This window comes from Aythya marila (assembly GCF_965140915.1).
Source record: "Aythya marila genome assembly, chromosome: 6".
In the NCBI taxonomy this organism is placed as follows: Eukaryota; Metazoa; Chordata; class Aves; order Anseriformes; family Anatidae; genus Aythya; species Aythya marila.
Genome location: NC_139047.1, coordinates 37,026,433 through 37,047,934, shown reverse-complemented (window position 1 = coordinate 37,047,934; position 21,502 = coordinate 37,026,433). Strand labels below are relative to the sequence as shown.

General features: G+C 41.3%; 1 protein-coding gene across 8 annotated transcripts in view; it reads right to left on the bottom strand.

Moving 5' to 3' along the window:
- The window catches only part of MBD5 (methyl-CpG binding domain protein 5), a 126,804-nt gene that overhangs the window by 62,157 nt on the left and 43,145 nt on the right, over positions 1–21,502 (bottom strand). For all 8 annotated transcript variants that reach the window (XM_082763685.1, XM_082763690.1, XM_082763691.1 and 5 more), the window contains exon 2: positions 20,257–20,354. The gene's annotated coding sequence lies outside the window, so the exon portion shown is untranslated. The remainder of the gene's footprint in view (positions 1–20,256; positions 20,355–21,502) is intronic.

Below are 21,502 nucleotides of genomic sequence, written 5' to 3'. Positions count from 1 at the left end.
GTACATGGCTTAATTTGTCTGGTGCGTCACTTCTTGACATCAGAAACTAATAAAGAGAATTTCCCAACAGGGTCAGTTGTACTGGATTACAACTTTTTAAGCTCTCCCGTACTTCACAACATACATGGCATGCAGCAAGAGAGTCCTAATTGCTTATTTACAAATTGCACAAGGCCAGTGACAAGTGTTAGAGGCATTCTGCTCCCAGCAGTGCACGTTCCTCTGCAATGCCTGACAGAGGCGATGTGCAGGGCAGACGCCGGCTATCCTGAAGGCAACCAAAGCAGCCTCTGCTCCGGGCTACAGCCTGGCTTTCCTGCTGCCCCTGCTCACATGCTTCGGTATTTAGCTGGGTTGTCTTCCACAGATAATGGCTAAAGACACATCAGAATATGTTCTTTCCTACGTTCTCATTTATATATAAAATAATCTGAGTATTTGTGCTTCCAGGCAGCTTTTAGGAGCAGAATTCCAGTACTGTTCAGCAAAGCTGTTTCAAAGTTGACACCAAGATTGGAAGCTTCTCAGTTCCTATAAGAACACTGTATAAGCACCTGAAGCAACAAACAAATACGTGAATAAATATACCAACAGCATAAGCAACAGAAGAAAAGGATACCTAGACTTTAAGGTGCATCTCTTACTCAAAGCCTTGAACTCACTAAGAAAGAAATTTCTCATTGTAAGCACATCAACAGGTTGCGTTTTTGCTTCTTGATACTTCATCATCACGTAATAAAGTGCCTTCTTTTAGCCATGATATGCCACTGTTCAAAATCAAGTCCCCCCCAAAAGAAAACAAGAAACTTCTCTAAACTGTGTTATTTCTTATTTAAAAAAAATTGGTGCAATTATCCATAACTGGCAACTTTTGATTATTTTCAGCTCTCACTCTCTGCAAGCAGCCACTGTAGCCAGCAGCAGAAACACCAATGCCCAGCTTCCAGCACCAGGAATTTTCTTCTGGGCCAGACTCAGAGTGCAATCTGTGCTGGACACAGGGAAAACTGTTTTCTCCAAGATTTGAAATATTAGGTTGTACATCTGAAGTTCACATGGAAAGAAATCAGCTCCCTGCCCTAGTGTATGAACACTGTGTATAAATGCTACCATTTAAATAACTGGAAAAAGAAAAAAAAAAATGTTTGTTGCATCATCCTTTCATCATCATACTTTTTACAGAGCAAGCACCTTCAGGAAGTCAATGGAGCAGTTTCACCACCAGCAGCTGCTGCAGTAATGGTTTTAACCTGCTGGGTTTTACTCTGCTCATTTTCTGATGGGCCCAACTTCATGACTTTAACAATCTGATTTTCCAAATTCCTTGCTTCTATTATCCCTCTGTGCCTAGAGGATGTTTATCTCCCAGTAAAACGTTAACCAAAGTCATCACGCGCATCGTATTAGATTTCATTCCTTAATACCTACACGGTGGCCTACGAGGTGTCAGATGCTGTCATGCTCCAGGAGAGCCCGACCAGGGAGTGCTGCAGCGAGGGCATCGCAGCACGCATCCTGCCTGGCGCCAGGAAGGCTGAGAAAGCTCAAAACGGATTTACACAGCGCAGCAAAGTCACTGCCCTACCTGACACGTAACGTGAGGGCTCTGGAAGGCCTCCTCTTTTACCATCCAGGAGTATTCATTGCTCTGCTTCCTCTATGTAGTTCTTTCAAACTGACATTGCTGCTAATTGGTACTATTAATTGTCCAATTCATTCATAAAGTACCAGGATGATATTTTAATGCTCCCCTGGCACAGGACTCCTAAAGCAGAATTCAGCTTCTGTTTCTGGAATTTTAATTCTATTCTTGTTAAGGTTAATAGACAGTTTCCTACTGAGTTTAATATAATTCACATTGGATCACTACTGAGTCTATATTTATACAAAATGCCCTATTTGAATCTAATCGTGTTAAAGATACCCATCTTCTTTCTTCATAGAGATCAAAATTCACTAAAAATTTAGCCTAGAATGAATTTTCGTAAAAAAAGATGAAGTTTGTTTTTTAAAAGTATTTCTAAAATCTGATACCAAATCTTCCTCTGATATTCCTCTGATTTTTAAAAATAGCACCTGCTGCAAGTAACATTAAGGCCAAACAGACATGTTAAATACCGTAATGCTTTTTTAAATGATAATTGTACTAAATGTCACTGTGGACAAAGTTACCCATCCTCTTAAAAGGCTGATAACATTCACTTCTGTGTTGCAAAGGTTTTTTTGAGACATGAGTTTTTGGAAGTGCCAGAGGTGAGATGATAGGCACAGAAAACTAGCAAATATATAAGCATATCTAAGACCTCATGATGCCCTAACGAATTTACTAATTTAGAAGCTTTATGACACTGCAAACTACATTTTGAATGGCAACCCATACTGAAATATAAAAACACTAATGTTTTATATAAATATATATCAAAATTATAATATGTGAAAAACTAAAAAGGCACAGAAAAATGGCAAGATGACAACATAAATTTTCAGCGGATAAGAAAAGCAAAAATGTAAAATACATTCTCCACAGGAAAGTGATGGCAAAGGCCACAGAAACCCCACAGTGCCAGTGAGGAGGCCGCTCTGGAAGGTGGCTCGGGGAAGGATTTTGCGGTGCAGGGCAGCAGCCATCACCACAGGCCTGCCCAAATCCTTTCAGCAAACATTTTGGAGAATGCTGTGTTGGACAGGGCATGAAAACCATGCTCTCGAGTACGTCATTAAGGGATGTACAGAGAAACCATCAAGCCTGCTGGCGTACCTCAGGTCCTCCGGCCTGCTCCTGATAGGAGTAAGCCAGGAGCAAGCAGCTGTGCTGCCTCAGGGCTTCCTCCGGCAGCCGGCTCCAGCCTCCACCACCAGCTCCTCTTGTTCCTCCACCATTTCTCCTCCTCACCACAGTTTTGCTCTTAGATGTAATCACGAGGATGACCTGTACTCAGTGCAAACAGGAAAAACTCTTCCCTGTCTCCTCAGTGAGGAACGCCTCTCACCCTGACATCACTTTAACCCGCTCTCCATTGCTTTAGTGTCTCTACAGAGTTTCATGAGGGAAAATTTCTTCCAGTTTAATTTTTTTCCCTCAGTCACCACCTAATGTAGAGGAACATGAAAAGGAAAGTGTGCACCCATCCTGCCAGGAGGTTTCTGATGCTGTTCGATGTAACTGGAGACTTTAGATGTAACCAGAGAGCAGAGGCTGGTGGAGTACAGCAGCAGGCATGGGCAGAGGCAGCTTAAGCAACTGATGGGTATGGAAGCATTTCTAGTCACTAGACTCCTGTTAAAAACCTAAAAGCAGACATACCTAAGCTGGTATTTTGGGATTGTAAGGCAAGAATGAGGGCAGCTCCCTAATCCTTCCCAGGCTGGCTCTGACAACCTGAGGAAGCAGCCAGCCCGTCAAAGAACATCTCCAAGCAGACGGTGATGGAGAAGGCAGAAAGCAGGGCTCTTCAGCATACCCATCTGACGAGTGACACTGCTCCTGACACTGCCAGCTTTGGCTTCCTAAAGCAGGGTGCCCTCCTGCTATGTTCAGGGCTACGAGGACACAAGTACTAAGGGCAGAGCCCCAGGGACGCAGCACGTCAGGGTGCTTCAGGGCTCGAGCGGCAGCTGTGGTATTTCCACACCAGGCCCTGCTCACGTTCTGGAAGGCTCTCTCATTACAGTGGTTTGCAATTGGAAAAAAATCAAACTTGGTGGAAATCACTGCAGTATTAGCTACTGCTGACAGAGACAAAGCATTACATTAGGCGTTTCTTAGAGCAGGCCGACCATAAGAATCATGTCACAGCTTTAAGTTAACTAGCTTCTCATGCTTAGTTCAATACCCCAAAAAGATACTCAAGGGTGTGCTCAACATTTGCAATACTTAACAAAAGTTGGTGTAAAGCTACTGGGGAGACAATAAGAATATTTGCAACACAGTTCTTAATCCCAGGAAACAAGACAGGAATTTCAAGACCACCACATAAATGGCCCCTGCATCCCTTTGCACTCAAACCTTTGTTTGGCAACAGATTTTTTATTTTTATTTTTTTCCTGTTTGCAGATCACTACAATAAAAAGCTTTATGTCTTCCAATTCCTACTTTACTGCAATATTTTATAAAATGGATTTATTAAGGTGCAAGAAGAGTGAGTGGACAAAGGCACGTAACTGGTTTATTAGCCTGGTTGGCACTTTGTTATGTAAAATGGAAGCGATCATTTTTATTTCATAAAATTTTGTGCTACGTTCACTCTGAGCAATCACAGAATCCTTAGGGTTGGAGAAGACCTCCAAGATCATCTGCTCCAACCATTCCCCTACTAGCAATGTCACCCACTAGACCATGTCCCCAAGCACCACGTCCAACTTTTCCTTAAACACCCCCAGGGACGGTGACTCCACCACCTCCCTGGGCAGCCCGTCCCAGTGCCTAAATTCAATGACAAGAGAAAACAAGGTGGGTTCCCATGCTAAAAGTTAAAGGTTTTTGTGTACTGTGAAGTGCCAGCTACTCACAAAGCAAATGAAAATGACAACAACAAAACAAACAAACAACAAACAAACAAAAAAAAAAACACAAAGGAAAAAGCATTTCATTTAAAAAGTTAAGTGATTTCCAGGAAACTGTATCAGCGAGCATCATAACTTTACTATCCCTTTGGTTTGCTCAGACAACTGAGTAGCTTCTGGGGAAAGAGGATGAAAACTAAGCTAGAAAGAATTACCTCAGCAATGCCCCCATGAAAACAAACCCCCAACACTTGTGCAAGACCCAATGCATTTTTTTATCCCAAGTCTGCTCTAAAAGTATTAGAGGAGAAACAAAAGAGACAGTAAAAACAAGCACTTAAAATTGTCAGGACAGTAAATCAACAATAGGAGTAGGTAAAAAAAACAGATTTAAAAAAAATAAATGAAACACAAAAAGATATTGAGGGATGAAAGTACAGAAAACTATTGCAAGAAGAAATAAAATCCATAAAAAAATCAGAGATACAACCGTACAATATAAATTCAAAACATAAAGTGCATTAGGTTCCTTGCTTCAAAAAAGGTTTTCATCAAGCATTCATTCAAGGACCGGCTGTATTAATGCTGCCATATGAAGACCAAGAAAAATGCTTCAGAGTAGGTAACAAATGAATTTTACTAGGTTCACGTTAGCCAGCTTTTTCACTGAGCATGCAGAGAAAACAGACCCAAATACAAAACTTTTAGTAGCATTCAACAGACGAGTTTCCTTTGTTATTACAAGACTTTATGTGAAACTTTTCCTACCACTGAAACCCTTTCAATCCAGAGCAACTTCTACCATAAAATGGAAAGACTTGAATTGTTTAAGGCCTCCAGTCATTAACAGAAGTTAAACACTTCTAATTGCTCTGAAAGTTATCTTAATTTAGTAATTAAAAAATGTCAGTGTAACAGCAGTACAGCCTGACAATTTTGTATGGATCTAAGAGCAGAGAATTACACAAAGTCAGCTGGTCGAATTTAAGGAATATTTTTTTTTCCTTCTTCACAGAAACCACCACATAAACTTCCCAGATCCCTCATTCTCAGCATGTTTTAACACTGAAATTGGCCTCACCATCAGAAGGTTTCTGACTCTGAAGCTTTTGTTGGCCCTTCTGGACTTGCAAAGCTTCCCTGATTCCAAGGAATGGCCACAGGTAGGAAGGAGCTGATGGGAGCTTCCACCTGACAGAAGTCATTTCCCAAAGAGACTACTGAGACAACCATTCAAGGAGAAAAAAAATGAAATTCCTCCTGAATTAGGCTAGATTGAAATCAACGAGACAATCAGATCCCCTGGCAACTACTGATCTGGCAGACAAAAAGGTTTCAGTTCAAGTGCTGAGGTATTAACTGTGAGCCTGAGCCTAAGGACCAAAGCCCATCTTCACCTTAATGCCAACTTGCTTTAAGTTTACAGCTATCAGAGCATACTCACCACGTTTTTGGGAGCAGTGCTTGATGCCCTCAGTCTGCCAACCCTCCAGCCAGGCCAGCTTCAGTCAGGTAGCACAGTGAGGCACCCGGTGGGCTACCAGATTTTGCACAGAACTGCTCTGGATGTGGAGTGGATCGGGGAAGAAGCAAAGAAACACAGAGAACCCCCCAAAAAACCCCAAGCCTTCCGACCTGATGCCATTCACACGGCGCTCACCTCGCAGCGTGCGTCCCTCCGGCTCGGGCTGCCCCGTGGTTGTACCAACGGCAGCGGAGCAGAAGGAAGTGGTGCACGTGTGGGAACAGCAGCCAGCAAAGAAAACAGCTTTTTCCATAGAACTGCTGGCTTGAATGCAAGTGCAATTACACCCCGACTTCCCTTGTAACCGAAAGTTTTCTGCCGTACAGCATCCAAACTTTCTAGCAGCCTCGTACCATTTTATATGATGATACGTCGATGCGTTCTTTGACGTCCTGAGCTAGCAGGTAGAAATAACAACATATAGCTCATTCCTGAATTCCAGCAGCTACAAGCTTTTTGAGAATTATGTTCCTGAATGCTTCTAGCAACGTGTCTTATCTAGAAGCTTCAGTGCTGGAGAAAGTGACTCACCTCACACTGGAGTTGAAGAGGAGATTTAGAAGTGAATTCTGATGCACTTTTAAAGTACCAGCACAAGCACTATTAAAATTAGCATCCAGATGTGTCATTATAATTTGAAATGCCTAACCAAGCCACATTACAGAATGTGAAACTTACCAAAAATGTCAGAATGCTCTAAGGAGGTAACAGTTAGCTGTCACTAAGTGAAATAACCAAATTAGTCATTTTTAAGTACGGTTCCAAATATTCAATGCAAACCAAAACCAGCCTCCTGAATTATTTATTTTTTGAACTATAAACATGTCCTCATGTCTCTAGCAATATTACAAATCTACTCATGCAGCTAGATCCTCATTAAGCAGACGAGGGCTCAGCTACAAACGCAGGGTAAATGCAAGGTAAGAATTTATCCTAAGCACACAGAACTGTAGTAAAAGGAGCCATTCAAGTGGCTTGCCTGCAACTGCTGGAGCTCAGACCAACTACATATGCTATGGTAAAGCAGTTTGTACTGTGGCATGTGCAAGTATTTTAGGGAGCAGATAAAAACAAGCAGTTTAAAGTAAGCATTTTCTTTAAATATGCTTTTTGTTTATTTTTCCAGCCTTCCCTACAGAAAACATGAACTCACTTGCACAGCAATACTCCTGTGCCCTAATGCTCACGTTAGCATCAGGAACTGCTGTTATACCCCTGTAGCAGAATATTTTGTATCTGTATTTCTTTCCTCATGATATAACTAAATGGTTTTGTGGCAGAGATGATATGACAGCACCGAGTAAACTCAGCTTTCTGCTTTATCCTTTTCATTCATTGATTTAGGCCAAGCACAAAATCCCACAGTAAACGGTAAATCTGTTGTAATTGTACAGTGAACGGTAGCCTGGGCATTTGCAACAGGTCTCAAAGCTGGAAACAGAAACTTTATGGAAAAGTACTAAAGAACAAGTCCTTTAAGTGGTCAGATTTCACACTGGTCTTCGAAACCCTTCTCATCTGAACCCCAGACTCTTAAACTTTACTAACTACAGACCATTAAGCGTGTCTGCATCAGTTTTGCCAATGTGTTTGGTGGAAACGTGTTTCTGTAACATGCTTTCCAGATGCCATTTATGAGTAGAGAACACATAAAACCAATAAAAAGGAACATAAGTTTATTTTATTATCTTCTTTCAATTTTTTTTTGTGCCATCAGCAATAAAAGACCACATGGAGACTGCCACGTATGCAATTAAGTGGGACGAATCGCAGTGACAAATAGATCCAGCACACCTTCAGAGCAAAGACTGCTGCTCCAAAAGCTACAGAGGTGGGCAAGGACTCACACTGTAAGGCCAGTTTGAGACACAGGAGTTCTGGGAAGCTAAGACAAAGAGAAAAACTGAAGTAGTGAAATTTTTAAAAAATTATTATTAGTGAAGGCTGTAGAGTAGCCCTTTTTAAAAACTCAATTCATGATGAAGCTTTTTGGAACTAAAGCAAGATAATTTAACACATTATGCTACCACGGAATCGAGGTCACACACACTGACATCAAGTTTTGCATGAATTTTGAATATCCTTGGCATTAAGTTATTTGACATGCATGGAACCGCCTCAGGTTAAGCTGAATGGCAATACATGGCATCAGGTTGTATTTTAGTAACTCGGCGCTGTGAGCTTAGCAAGCAATTCAGGATTTCAGGTATTTTGCATTATTGCAGAGGCACTATTTGTACTTTTACATACAGTAGCTGCTCTATCAAAAGAGAAGTTATTCAGTGTTTTACAGGCACGGCACTTAAGCACAGTTGTCAACTTTGAAACCTATCAATTTGATTTTTTTTTTTCTTTCTTTTTAGCTGGCTTTAGCACAAGAAGTTCTGCCAGAGATTGTTTTCAATTTGCACACATTTAAAACCAGTGCTGATTTCCTGGGACAGCTGACTTACAATTGGTGTGTTCTCTCTAACTGAGCATGATCTACAAGAAAACCACGAAGATTTCTCGTGCTATTGTTTCATTTGCAGCACCCCAGAGCAAGGCTTGTTTTCTTTCTCTTTCCAGCATATACCACCATGGCAAAACAGAAGGATCAGGGGATGACAGGACAACAGGGTTGTTAAAATCTGAAGATTTAACTGCAGATGTGAGACACAAGGATCCACTCGGCTCTCCCTGCCCCTTCATACATCTCCCCTTCACTGCTCTCCCGGAGGACAGAGTATTTCCAGTCACTTTCATACACCTCAAAGCATACAGAAAGCTGTGGGACTGCATCGAGGCCACACCACCTGATCTTTGCACGTGTGCAACCTCACATGCTCTCCGCTGGTTGGCAGAGGGCATGTTATTTTCAGCTCATACATTCTCCTTTTTTCCCCATTAAGTAGTTATTATCGCTTTTATAAATACATTTGAAAACCTATATATTTATAATGTATATATAAACTATACTTTTATAATATAATTATTCTAGTTTATTGGTTTAAACAGTGATGCTAAACATGATTTTTTTCCCCCCACAACTAGTGACAGAGCTGTGAAGGTGCATCCTAACAGTTACCAGGTCTCTTTCAGGAATACCGATTTTATTTCAACAGAAGCACGTGAAGCTTAAATAGTTTACAAGATGAAAAAGCCCAATGAAACCAGGCCAGCACCAAGAACTCAGAGTGTATCATGGCAAGGTAAGGCGTTTGTGAAGTGCTTGTGCAAACACCAGACTTGTGCTCCTCCTTTCTCCCCCCGGACTGCCAGCCACACCTCCTTTAGCACAGGAAACAATTCTTCAAACTGTGCAAAGCGAGCTGAAAGTCTATTTCCTCCAACCCAGTAAGTCTCTTACTCCTAGCACCAGTAATTGCCTTGCCCTAGTATCACATCCATCACGCAGGACTCACATGTGCTGGGCCGGTATCGCTGCAGCCCAGAGGATGCTTCCCCCTCTTGAACCATCCCAGGCACGACCTACGGACAGCCAGGGTACCCTGCTTTTAACGGGGTGAAGTTATCAGCACAATAAATGTTTAGCTTTATATTCAAAGGCTGCACAAAAGATGGAAGCAGAGGAATTGCTACGCTCCCCAAGTCATTCTTGAGGCTTGCCACCAGGTAGTACCTGTGGTAAGGGCAAGAGTCACCAAAAACATTCAGCGCTGCAAAACCTGGTAACTTCTAAACATCTGACAAACGCAAGCTTTCCCAAATCGATTTGCTCAGCTTCATCTCTTGCTGGATACACGCTGGTATCTTGCAAAATGGGAACAGATTAATGAGCACGCCGATCCTGTCAATAGCCTGGCAGAACGCGGGCCGTCGAGCCACCCACGCCACGGAAACGTCTCTCACAGAAGCACGAGCTGTTGATGTCCTACCATCAAATGCTAAACCCACCGCCACGCTAGTGAAACATCCAAGCAGTCCTTCACACAGAGTGGATCCCTCCTGATGAATAAGAGGTTTGTTTTTTGGCACCAGCACGGATCGGAGTAAACTAACTGAGTGAATTGCCAGACGCGCAGGAGAGCTCTCCTCCCGCATCCCAAATCTCTAATGCCATTTTTGGACTTGTATGCACGAGCCACCGAAACAACAGATGAAGAGACAGTTTGATTCCTGAAAAGGACTGGCCAAAGGCCTCAAATCTTCTAGTCCTGTCAAAATATATCCAAAGACATCGTATCGGAAGCCTATCGAAAGCTGCATCTTAGGAAAAAAAAATAAAACCAACCTAATTAGGTAAACAGCTAGCCACACCATTCTGTATGAAGCAGGGACAGAATGTCAAAGGTAAAAAGCATACAGGCTTCGGAGTTCAACATTTACATTTCAAAATACAGCACTGCATTTGAACTACAAGTTGTGGAAATTACAGAAAAATGGGCTCAAAATTCCACGTTTTCTCTAGAAAATCTTCCCCAAAGAACCCTATTTCTTCTCAAAAGAACCCCATTACAAACATCCTGAATATCCCCCTGTATATATGTGTGTGTTTAGATCTTTTATTACAGCAACAGAGTCATGGAAATGACTGACAAGACACATTCAGTGTTCAGACACTGCTCCTTAAGGTTGCCACTGGTACAGGTGCACGATACTAGACGAGTTCAGGGACAGATAACAAAAAAATAGCTAATATGGAATCTGTAGCCTACAGTTGGCATTACAAAACACGCTGCAAAAAACATCTAAGGGTGTCAAACCCAAAGGAAGGACCAGGGATCTCCAACGAGACACCTACCCAGAAGCACGCTTGAATCAATACAGCGCTGTACTTGGAGAGTGTAACCAGAAAGCTTTTTTGATCCTGCCATCAGTTTCCACAGAGCCAGGACCTAACTCAGACTTAAATAATTGCTTATGAACACTGTCTCTATCCTTAAACGTCTCCTTTAAAATCACCTGTTCATCATCACTAAACGATCACACTTAGTTCAATGCTAAAACATATAGTTCAATCCTAGGTTCATGTTTTATAAATTTCTATTTAAATTTACTATCCTGTCAGTCCAGTAAGTACTTTATACTTTTTTTTTCTCCTTTCAGTGAATATATCCCATTATCCTAAATATTCCATGGACTTGAACCTAGATGAGAGCTTGCTCTAAGGATCACTCTCTGTACCCACAGCCCTGCAAGCCCCTCTCCTCCCTTCCTTTCGGTCCACCCACCACAATGCCTCCCAGCTCTGCTCCTCGGCTGAGCGGCTGAATGGTTTTAGCTCCTTACAAATTTAGTTCTGCATTTAGGATGGATCGTGGAGGAGGAATCAGGCCCTCAAGTCAACAGGGTAATCCTCCGGACCAGAACCACAGTTGCTTAGGGTTCAGCCGCTCCTCCAGAGCTCAGCAAAGAGAAGTTCATCTAGGTGAGAGGTAAAACAGTACTAATTTCATATGAAAAGCAGTTACTATTAAAGGTAGTTAAACATGGAAACAGTTTTCTAGGTAAAACAGTGTGTATATTTCCATTTCTAGGCAATGAAACAAGAGGGAGTAGCTTTTGATGAGGCAAGCTGCAACCCAGGGGCTGCAAAAAGCGCCATGATCTGCATGCCAAAGGGTCAGAAACTGGCCACTGCTGTCCCTTCTGGCCCTTGAATTTCTAGATTTCCCTCACATGCCCATAAAAAAAAAAAAAGGCCTACCTTGGGCAGGACTAGAAAATAAGCCGGGTAGGTGTACAGATACAAGAGACAACCATGTCCCGTTGGAAGGTGCTACGCCTGCCTTCACTGGAAGAGATGCTTTTAGGCCAAGTATTTCTAGTTGGAAAGCATTTTATCATTGATTAGCTGCACTTTGCTCTTCTGCAGAAGTACTTACAGCATGACTTTGTACATTAAGCATGTGTTTGGAGAGCCTGCTTCAGGGGGGAAAGGAAAGCAAAGAGAAACGGGGCTTCTCTGCACTCCCCTTGAGCCCCAAGCCAGCACAGGTTCGTCTTCAGGTTCACCTGCTTCATCCTGGCCTCTTCCAGTGGTTCAGGTGCCATTACAGGACACCCCTTTTTTTCACGTAAGTTGGAAATAACAAGCTTTCTTGTAAAATGTGCATCATCCTAAAGCAGTGACTTATTTTGTTAGTAAGAACCTAGAAAGATCTTCCTCATGTCCTAGGCAGGGCAACAAAGCAAACGTTTTACGAGACGTTATGTGCCGCCAAAGTGAAGTGTAAATACCCTGCTCACGCTGTAAATACAAGGCCTTTAAAAAAAAAAAAAAGGACTAAATAAGTACAGATACATTTTGAATACTATTCCACATATTTTTAGAGATTTGAAGTGATTTTCAAATTTCAGTCCATGACAATTCAACAAAAATCATGAAAATTGCCATTTTCCTGCATGCACTAGTACTTTATTCGCACTGGAAAGGCCTTAGAAAGTAGCCCAAGTATGAAGCAAACACACAAAACACAGAAAAATATTTGGTAGCAAGGGGCCTGGTGCAGTTTTTATTCGATTATTTCTAAAAGAAGACATTATAAAACAACCTTTCTTTTTTCTTCCCCAGGATCTGAGGCATGTAGATACAGTACGAGGGCTCTCCACAGTCTTAATACCATTCACGACAGTTCACAAAATCAGTTAATTATTGGCAATTTTTTCTTAAAGTAACGTCTTCTAAATTAGTGATTTGCTAACTTGCTACACTGAAGATACTCAGTTTGCAGTTGCATAACATGGATGAATTAGCAATATGTTTGGGGGTACCTCCTTGCAGGAGCAACGCCACTTTTCTCTAGCATCATCATTACCTACGTTAATGTTGAAGTCATCGTGCTTTTCAGCTAGCAGCAGTTATCTAATCTTCTGCAAGTCAACAGAAATACTGACATGAAACCTTCATCAGGCAAGTTTTCATCCTTTCTCGATGTGAAATTTCATACTATACACATGGTGCTCCGGAACTTTACTGAGATCTCTTGAACATGAGTATCTGGGCTTTAGAAGTCCATAAAGAGGTCAAAAGTTGGCATGCCAAGTGTTTTCTCTGCCTTCTAAAAAAAATCTAACCTTCATTCTAAGTTGTTCTTAAATTACAGAGACGTGCTATGGGTCAGTACATACAACATATTTACCTGCCCTGGAAGGCACCACATTTTCACACCTACAAAATGCAGAAGCCCAGGGCTTTGACTACTGCAGGTACCTATCTGCCGAATTTACTTTCAGACGATGTAATACTATTTCTTCTTCAAGAGATGATATTATATGCAGTAACACCTGAAGAAGAACGTATCTTTGGTATGTATTTAATTCCATACTATCAGAACACGATACGACCTGAAAGCTACTGAGCACAGGGCGTGCCTTCCAGCCCAACACCTCCACATCACATCACTGCAGGCTGCCAGCATGCTCCTGGCAGCTGCTCATTTGCCTACAAAATCTACGCTACAGGAACCTCACTTTCTGCCACTCAAACTCCTAAAGTGGGGTTAAGATAATAAGCAATTAAAGTAAAAAAAAAAAAGATACATACCTGAGCCAATGTCTGCACTGTAACTGCATAAACTTTTAAACAAGAATTAGTAGCATAAGCAAAAGCACTGCCCTAGAATTATTTACGTGAGGTCAAATTTTATACATTATAATGCAGGTAATATACTTTATATACAATTTTTCTTCTTCTGCCTCTTATTGAAGATGCAACTGTGGCCAGGTTTCCTTTCCAATTTGCTGTTTCTTTTGTCAAAATGGTAATTAAATGAGAATTGTTACCTATCTACCTTTTCATAAACTTTTAAATCATACCTGGGATTCAGCAATTAACATCTATGTGTTACTTATATAAAAATGATAGCAATTTGCTTTCTAAACAACATTAATCTGATACACATTACACCTACTTTGGTAAATTCATGCTGAGATCTGTGCCCTAAACAGTTTCAGTTCCTGTATTAAGGACTCAAAGGGATGAAGTTGGTCAAAAAATAGTTTTTGTCATAATACTTTTCCAATGGAAAGTTTAGTTTTCCTTTCGGTCCTTTTCAGCTCAAGTATTTTCCCCCCTCTCAGAATGGTACTTACTGCTTTTCATACACTACTAAAACAAAACAAATCCTAATGGATCCTTTGGAGTGATGAAATCGCAGTTTGGGAGGCTAAATTAAACTGGAAGAATTCCTGAAACAGCTGGGTGAAGATCTTATCTCATCAATCGCTTTCAGGAATGTGGTAAAAAAAATAAAGTGAAAAAAAAATCCTGTGTTGAATAATAATTCTGGGCCATCATCACAGGTTTTCAGAGGAAGAATGGCTTTAGAAACTTTTCATGAGCTTGAATTTAAAAGCATCGCTTGTTTTAATTTAAAGCATTTCACTGAACGAGGATCTTTCTAGGGGAAGAGGCAGAGATGCCTGTGACATTCGCTCAGATCAGCAGCAATCAGTTGGGGTAGATGTTTCCCTTCAGCAGAAATATGCTGATAGAAGCCAGTTAAGAATCTGAAAAATGACAACACCTCGTTTAAAGATAAAACAACAAAAGCAGGAATGCATTTCAAAGCTCTCCTTTCTCACTGAATGAAGGCAGTGGCAGCCCTACTTAAGGCACACGCTTCCCAAAGCAGTAGATCAGATCTGGATAAAGGCAGCTGACCCAAGCTCAACGCGCCAACTGCAAACCAGTTCCACTTTCCTTAACCATTTCCACAGATTTTCAGCCCTCAAGCTTACAAAGGATGTGACTTTGGAGTAAGGCGAAAGCAAAGCAAAACAGCAATGTGGAGAGGAAAAAAATAAAAGGATACAAAAAAAATTAAAAACAAACCTCCACAACCCTTCAGGTCGTCGTCACACCAAGAAAACCCATGGTTTCCTAGGTTTCCACTAACAGTGAAATTTAAGATTTGCTACCTTTGAGTTTCTTCTTTAGAGCACTGGGTTTTCAGGTGGAATTCTGAGAGCAAAATCAAGGATCTGAACCTGGTTTGTTGTTACAACAGACATGAATAATTCTGTTTATCTTAGACACTACACTCCAAACACATTCTTCCTTTAAATATTTTGTAAAATTAGCCAGCAGTGAAAGTAGCTTGATTAACTGCTATTCTAAACACCTAGCACTTGCAGGACAACGACAACGCGGCATCAATTTCCCCACAATTTCTTGATGTATTACAGGAAAACGTAAGGGTTGATATTTGTAAAACTTTCTAACACCACGGACAGAAATAATAATTAAAACAACAACAAACAAAAATCACAAAAATTTCTGGAGACATCCAGGTTACTGTCTGAAGCTAGCCCTTAGGCAACTAATTTAAAATGTGTGCATGTATACCTTGCTTTAATAAGAAAACACATATTAAAAGGTGAGTTTTAACAGTTTTGCTATAAAATTACTTCTGAGAGATTTACGTCAGTATCAGAAATTACTGCATTACCTAAAAATTTAACTTTGAAGTTAACTATTAAAACCACTGAGCAACAATAAAAACGTGTGGGAATATTTACTTATGCTCAGGGTGCTCTCGGTCCCAAGTTTTCAGAAAGGAAAGCCCTGGCAGTATGGAGCATTTATTTGGAGTACCTGCCTCGATAAAACACCAGACCCTATTTGATTTGAAAATTCTTTCGGAAGGACCATCTGGAAAAGAAAGGGGGACCACTGCAAACAAACCCACGGCAGACTGCAAGAAGTGTGACAAACTTGGCAAAAGAGGTCAAAATAAATAAATAATGAAATTCTGCCAAGACAAAGAATGACTTATTAAATGTACAATATTTAGAACATGCGTTGAAGTTCAGCTCTAAAATATACCTAAAAGTATTAATATATATTATATATTTATTATATATATATATATGCCTAAAAGTATATTATAGAGAAATATAAACATATTTTCTCAAAATTTCTGTAGAAGTAACTTCCAAATTTAGTAGGTTTCCCTTTATTGAATTTATGATGGTGTAATTTCTTTTTATCTTGCATTACAGAAAATAACTTGGATTTTCACCAAAATACCCTTTCCCATTAAAAGATGAGAGAGCTGAAGAATCGACTGTTCTCAATAAAACATCAGGGCCTTCGAAAAGCCAACTGGGCTCGCTGGTTTTAATGACAATTCAGGAGGAACCGTCCCTCAATCTGGACTGCAGACTGCTCTAAGAGGGAGAATGATGCAACACGACTCTGCTCCTTCTCTGTCTTTGAATAATCTCAGTGAAAACATGAGGAACGACACGGTTCGAAGACAAACCATTCAGAGAAGCACTGGGCAAGCCCCGCCAAGCCATACATTATATACTGCAGTGTAATTAAACAGATGTATAAATTCTGACATTTGGACAGCGAGGCCTGGTTCTGCACAGGGATACATCACGAGCCCCAGCATTATGCAGCTGAGGAAGCTCTCGAGGACTACATGGCTTGCAGCTGGAGACAGCACATGGGACTAAACATGGTTATCAGTTTATTGCACAATATAAAATTCGATCGAGCTACCCGAATTTTCCACGTCCTCTTTAAAATACTCGAGGAACAGATGTAAGCCTCACCCTCGCTTCCTAACCTTGCATAAAGAGTTTCCCCTTTTATTAAGGCTGGATTTCTCCACTACACTGCTGCACCCTTCCATGTGATTAACAGGAAAAAAACCTGGGGACTCGTAATGCATAATTCTGGTTTCTGTCACGTGCTGAAATAAATAGCGCAAATCAATAAGTGCCAGCTCAGTTTATGGATGAGGCAACCCAGCGTTCATGCTAAGACCGCTACACGTGCATTAAAACCACTCATAAATCCCAAACTGTCTTCTACTACACAACTTCAAGCTTTCTGAAACATGCAGTTTTTGAAACGTGAAATTTCAGTGTGCAGACACTTGGTAGCAAGGACAGAGGCTGATCTTTCTGCATCAGGGTTGGGGGTGAGGCAGGCTTTGAGCCTCCGTAGCACTTCGGTCACGTTGAAGCAGCTACAGGAGCTGAGCTGGGAGCATGGCAGAAGGCACAACCTTCCTGCAGACATGCCCTGAGAAACAGGGGTTTAAGCCCAGAGCCAGAATGGAAATAAAATCTGGGGAAGTAAGTGACATTTGGGAACTCTGGTGCTGTGCAAGGATGGATAATGAAACAGCAACTAGCTGATATTGGAAATTACTTGGATGAGGGAGAAGGAAAATGAAGACAAGATGGACATACAAGATGGAGAAGCAGGACAAGAGATGTACAAGGAGTAAAAAGTGTAAAAATGGCTCAGTAGGAAACCAGAACTGGAAGCCAAAAGGTGTGGAGAAAAGAAAGACGAAAAGAAAGAAGGATGTGAAAGAAGGATGCTAAGGCCCGCTATCCTTTCAATTCCTACACTTCTGATGAAGAATCATTGTTTCTGCTCTCTCCTCAATGAAAGAATCTTCATGGACTGAGAACCCCACTCCTAGAGCCACTGGGAAGAGTCCATAAACCCCAGCTGCCCACCAGAAGAGTTGGCAAGGAAAGCTCCTAGACCTGAAAACGTTTCTGCAACATCTTCTGGGCGTCACGGGCTGGGTTTTGTCAGACTCTTAGAGAAAACCTGTTGCTAAAGAATACAGTAACAAACAAAGGCAAGTTCCTCATTGTATCCTCATAGCAAGGTTTGAAAATTGTTCAGTACAGATGAGGAACCACACGGAACAATTAAACCACCAGACAGCCGCACACTGATGAAATGCCAGCTATTTAATGCATGGATTCCCTTTGGTAGGGAAAAATAGCATGTTATCATGTAATTAAAGACTGCGGGATGATGTGTAAGGTACGAGTGGGTGAACCAAGGTCACCAAGGTTTGGAAGTATTAGCCTGCAAGCACAGTAATGCGCATTAAACAGAGAGCCCCTACACGTAAAATAGATCAAATGGAATAGAAACGGTGTCTGCACGTACCTGCACAGCTGTGACCAGGTTAGTACTGGTAGGTAAAAGGTAAAAAGAGTGCCAAATTAAAGCTAAGATGCTTAGAATAAGAGCTATTTTTTTCTGTGTGTTTTTATTTTTTTTATTTTATTTTATTTTGTAGCTTTTGAAGCTTTCTGAGAAAGCTTTTCGAAGCTTCCTGAGGTTTACCTGCACGTACGTATTAAAACTTCAGGGAAATAATGAGTAAAACATTAACCTTACAGACATACTTTCCCCGTCCCAGTTTTTCACATGCAAAAACTATTTCTTAACCCAAACGTGAACATGGACAATTGTTCTGCTGTATCTTTACCAAATGTCACAGTTCCCCCGTTTACAACAACTGAAATCCTACTGAAAGGCTATTCTCGAAGGCAACAGCAGCAACAAGCCACAAAATTTAACTTCAGCATGGCAGAGGTATAAATGACCTCTCTCAGCTCAGTGCTGTTTATCTTGTAAATGAAAAGGGTCTTCCATTCTGGGGTTAAAAGAGAAAAAAAAGAGAACTGCCTTCATTTCTTTCTTAATTTGAGCCTGGCTCTAACAAACAGCCACTGTTTGTTTCCTTATTTTAGGTCATGTCATTCAGTTATGCATGCCACTCTTTTTAACTCTTTCCCATCTGCAGATCTCTTCCAGCATCATCTGGGAGCTGGGAAAACCTCGAATGAGGCAAAACCTGGTGGAAGCTGGGCTGCCTTAGCTCAGGTACTACTTGCTGGTGTCCACAGCACGTGGTGACACGAGTCCCACGCTGCTTTAGTGCCCGGCAGTTAAACGTGGGCTGAAAAACCACCCGTTAAGGGAAAAAAAACAACAAAAGAAACAAAAAGGGGGCGGTTCATACGAAACCTCTGACTTATGTAAGATGAGACTCAGGAGGAAGTAAAGCACAAATACACTGCACACCCTACAGCAACGGGGGACTTTATTCTGGTACCGGGGAAGTGAGACACGCGTCTCTGCCCCGGTGTCCCAGCCCTGAACCTCTGTCAGCCAGCTCTGAGCATTCCCTGTTCATCCTGCTTGAAAAATAATAATAAAGATCTGCAGAACAAGCTCTTTCTCAGCAGATCGTGGCTGCCCAGACACTCATAAAGGAAGAAAATTAGGTCTGAATACCAAGCAAACTTTGCACCAAGTAGCTTTGTTTTCACTGTACGGCATCACACGGTGTCGTGCTGCAGGTGAAGAGTATCGCTGGTGCCACAGCACCCTAGCACCAAGCTTTATTCTTCAGATAAATAAAAATTAAAAAAAGCCATTCAAAGTTCACACTTGGAGAACTGAGTAAGAACTAAGTTCGTGAGCTCATCCCATCCTCCTATTCAAGAGGATTTCTCACACTTCGTTTGGGAAGTCTAAGATGAAGTCGCTGCACTCATGAGTTCAAAGAGGGAGCTGTACCCTCATTTTGGACTTGTCTACTAAAACAAAAAAAAGGCAAATATGTAAATTTCAAGTGAATTAAAGTGCCCCATTAGGAGTTCAATTATATTCTGAAATTACATCTTAATTGGTTTGCTCATAGCTGAGCTGTACAGCTAACCAAAAATCTACTACCATATAATCATCACTAAATTTCAGATATTGCCACACATTAAATTAACAGCAGATAATGACTGGGAAAATTAGCTCTATTTCCATAACAGAAATATTCTTCCCACATTACCTAAGTGTCAGATATAGTTGGTTTCATAACAAATAGACAAAATAATAGACAGGGAACTCTTCTCAGTAGCTGACATCTCTTTTGGTGATCAGAAGTCCACAGACTCAAAATGCACACTACAAGTTCAGCGGGCACCAGATTCATGTCTCTAATTAACTAATATCTAAAAGAAATTCTATCTCTAAATGCCACAGAAAACGTTAACAGATTGACCACCGTCTTACTGAGTGCCTTGCTGGCTTTTTCACCCTGCTTAACTCTAATTTTTTGAGAAGTAATCCCCAGCCTGAAATACTCTTCAGATTTCGACATATGAGGTACGCCTGGCCACGACCAGCATCACACACAGATATTGCAAATGATCTGCGGTACAAAAAAGACTCTTGCTAAAGAAAGAATAAGGAATAACTTGAATAATATTAAATGCACAACAAGCGAGCTAAGGATTCACATTCTTGTAGCTGAACAGAGGAAAAAACATGAGCACCTTTCACATAGCTTATTTTTCACATTAGCAGGCTAAATAAACTCCCTAAAAAACATTAACTTTTGGAAGCGAAGCCAGGCTCCTGCACGCCAGCTGCTGTTAATTCATCTTTTTTATGAGTACAAGAAGTATAGAACTTATTATATACAACTACAAAATATAGATGTTTTACTTACCTTTGCTGTCTGAAGGAAACAGATTTCAAAGATCTTGTCTGTAAATGATAGATTCTTCAATATTTATACCTCCAATGACCACCATCGTCAATAAGGATCTGAAGGGAAACACCACAAAACAGCACATAAGCCAGGGCAGTTGCAACTAGAGTTAGTTTTTTAGCATTCACTCACTGAGAAGGCAGGAGCTGCAATACGTACTGCATGAAAGATGTGAATTTACCAGGTGCTGCTAAAAGCAACCCACAGGATGGCCATTCTGTGGGAAGGCGCCTAGCTACATTACTATCGCAATGACTCCACGTTAATATATTTAAGGTTAAATACATCAAACTTAAGGAATTCATTGTTTTTATATGAAAGTAACGACGCCAGCAATCACGCCCCAAGTGAAATATTACAAAAGAGAAGTTCTGCGGTGACATGAGACCAAGTTTGATGCCCACTCTAAGTCACCTCTCCCAGCCCTGGCGCACACAAACTCGAGCCCTGACGGTGTCCGTGGAAGCACCGCGTGCCGCGACACTGCTGAAATCCTTCAGTCTTCATTTAGCCACAGATGCCATTAACTAGAAGGCTAATCAAGTCAAAAAGCTTTTGCCTTGTAAATAATTTTATCCTCTCCTGAGCGGCTTCCATTTGGGTTTCCTTTCTCGGGAATCCCACGTTGGGCAAAGGCAAAGGAGAGGCTTTGGCTGACTCCAGCCAGGGTAGGAGCAGAGCAACAACAAAACTCAACACAGGCAACTCATTCATCTTGATTTTATTTTGTTTTTTAACATGATTGATCTGTTTACTCATTTCTCTCTTTGCAAGCCTGGACCATGCAAGTGTCAGCAGCCAGGGCACGCGGGGGAGGTGATCGGATCCCTCAGCGCTCTGCGTGGAGCAGCCAGGCTGCTAGAGCCAAAGTGGCCAACGCCTCGAATACCAAAAAGACCAAGTTTACCTTTCTCAATGGATAAAGAATTTCATCTCAGCTTCACGGTAATGCTTTACCTGAATTGACCGTGTTTGTTTCTCCTGACGTAAATCCAACCCCCAACGCCCATCAGCTCTGAACAAACACCGTCCAGATCGACTTCCTCAAACCAAGTTACCAAATTCTTACGCTGACATTCTCTCTCCCTCCTTTTTCTATTCCTCCAAAAATTTTAAATAGAATTTATATAAATATATATGAGCAAAATAACCGACAGATCAGTCCCTGGAATAAATTGTAGAGGCCACCAGGATTACGCTAGCT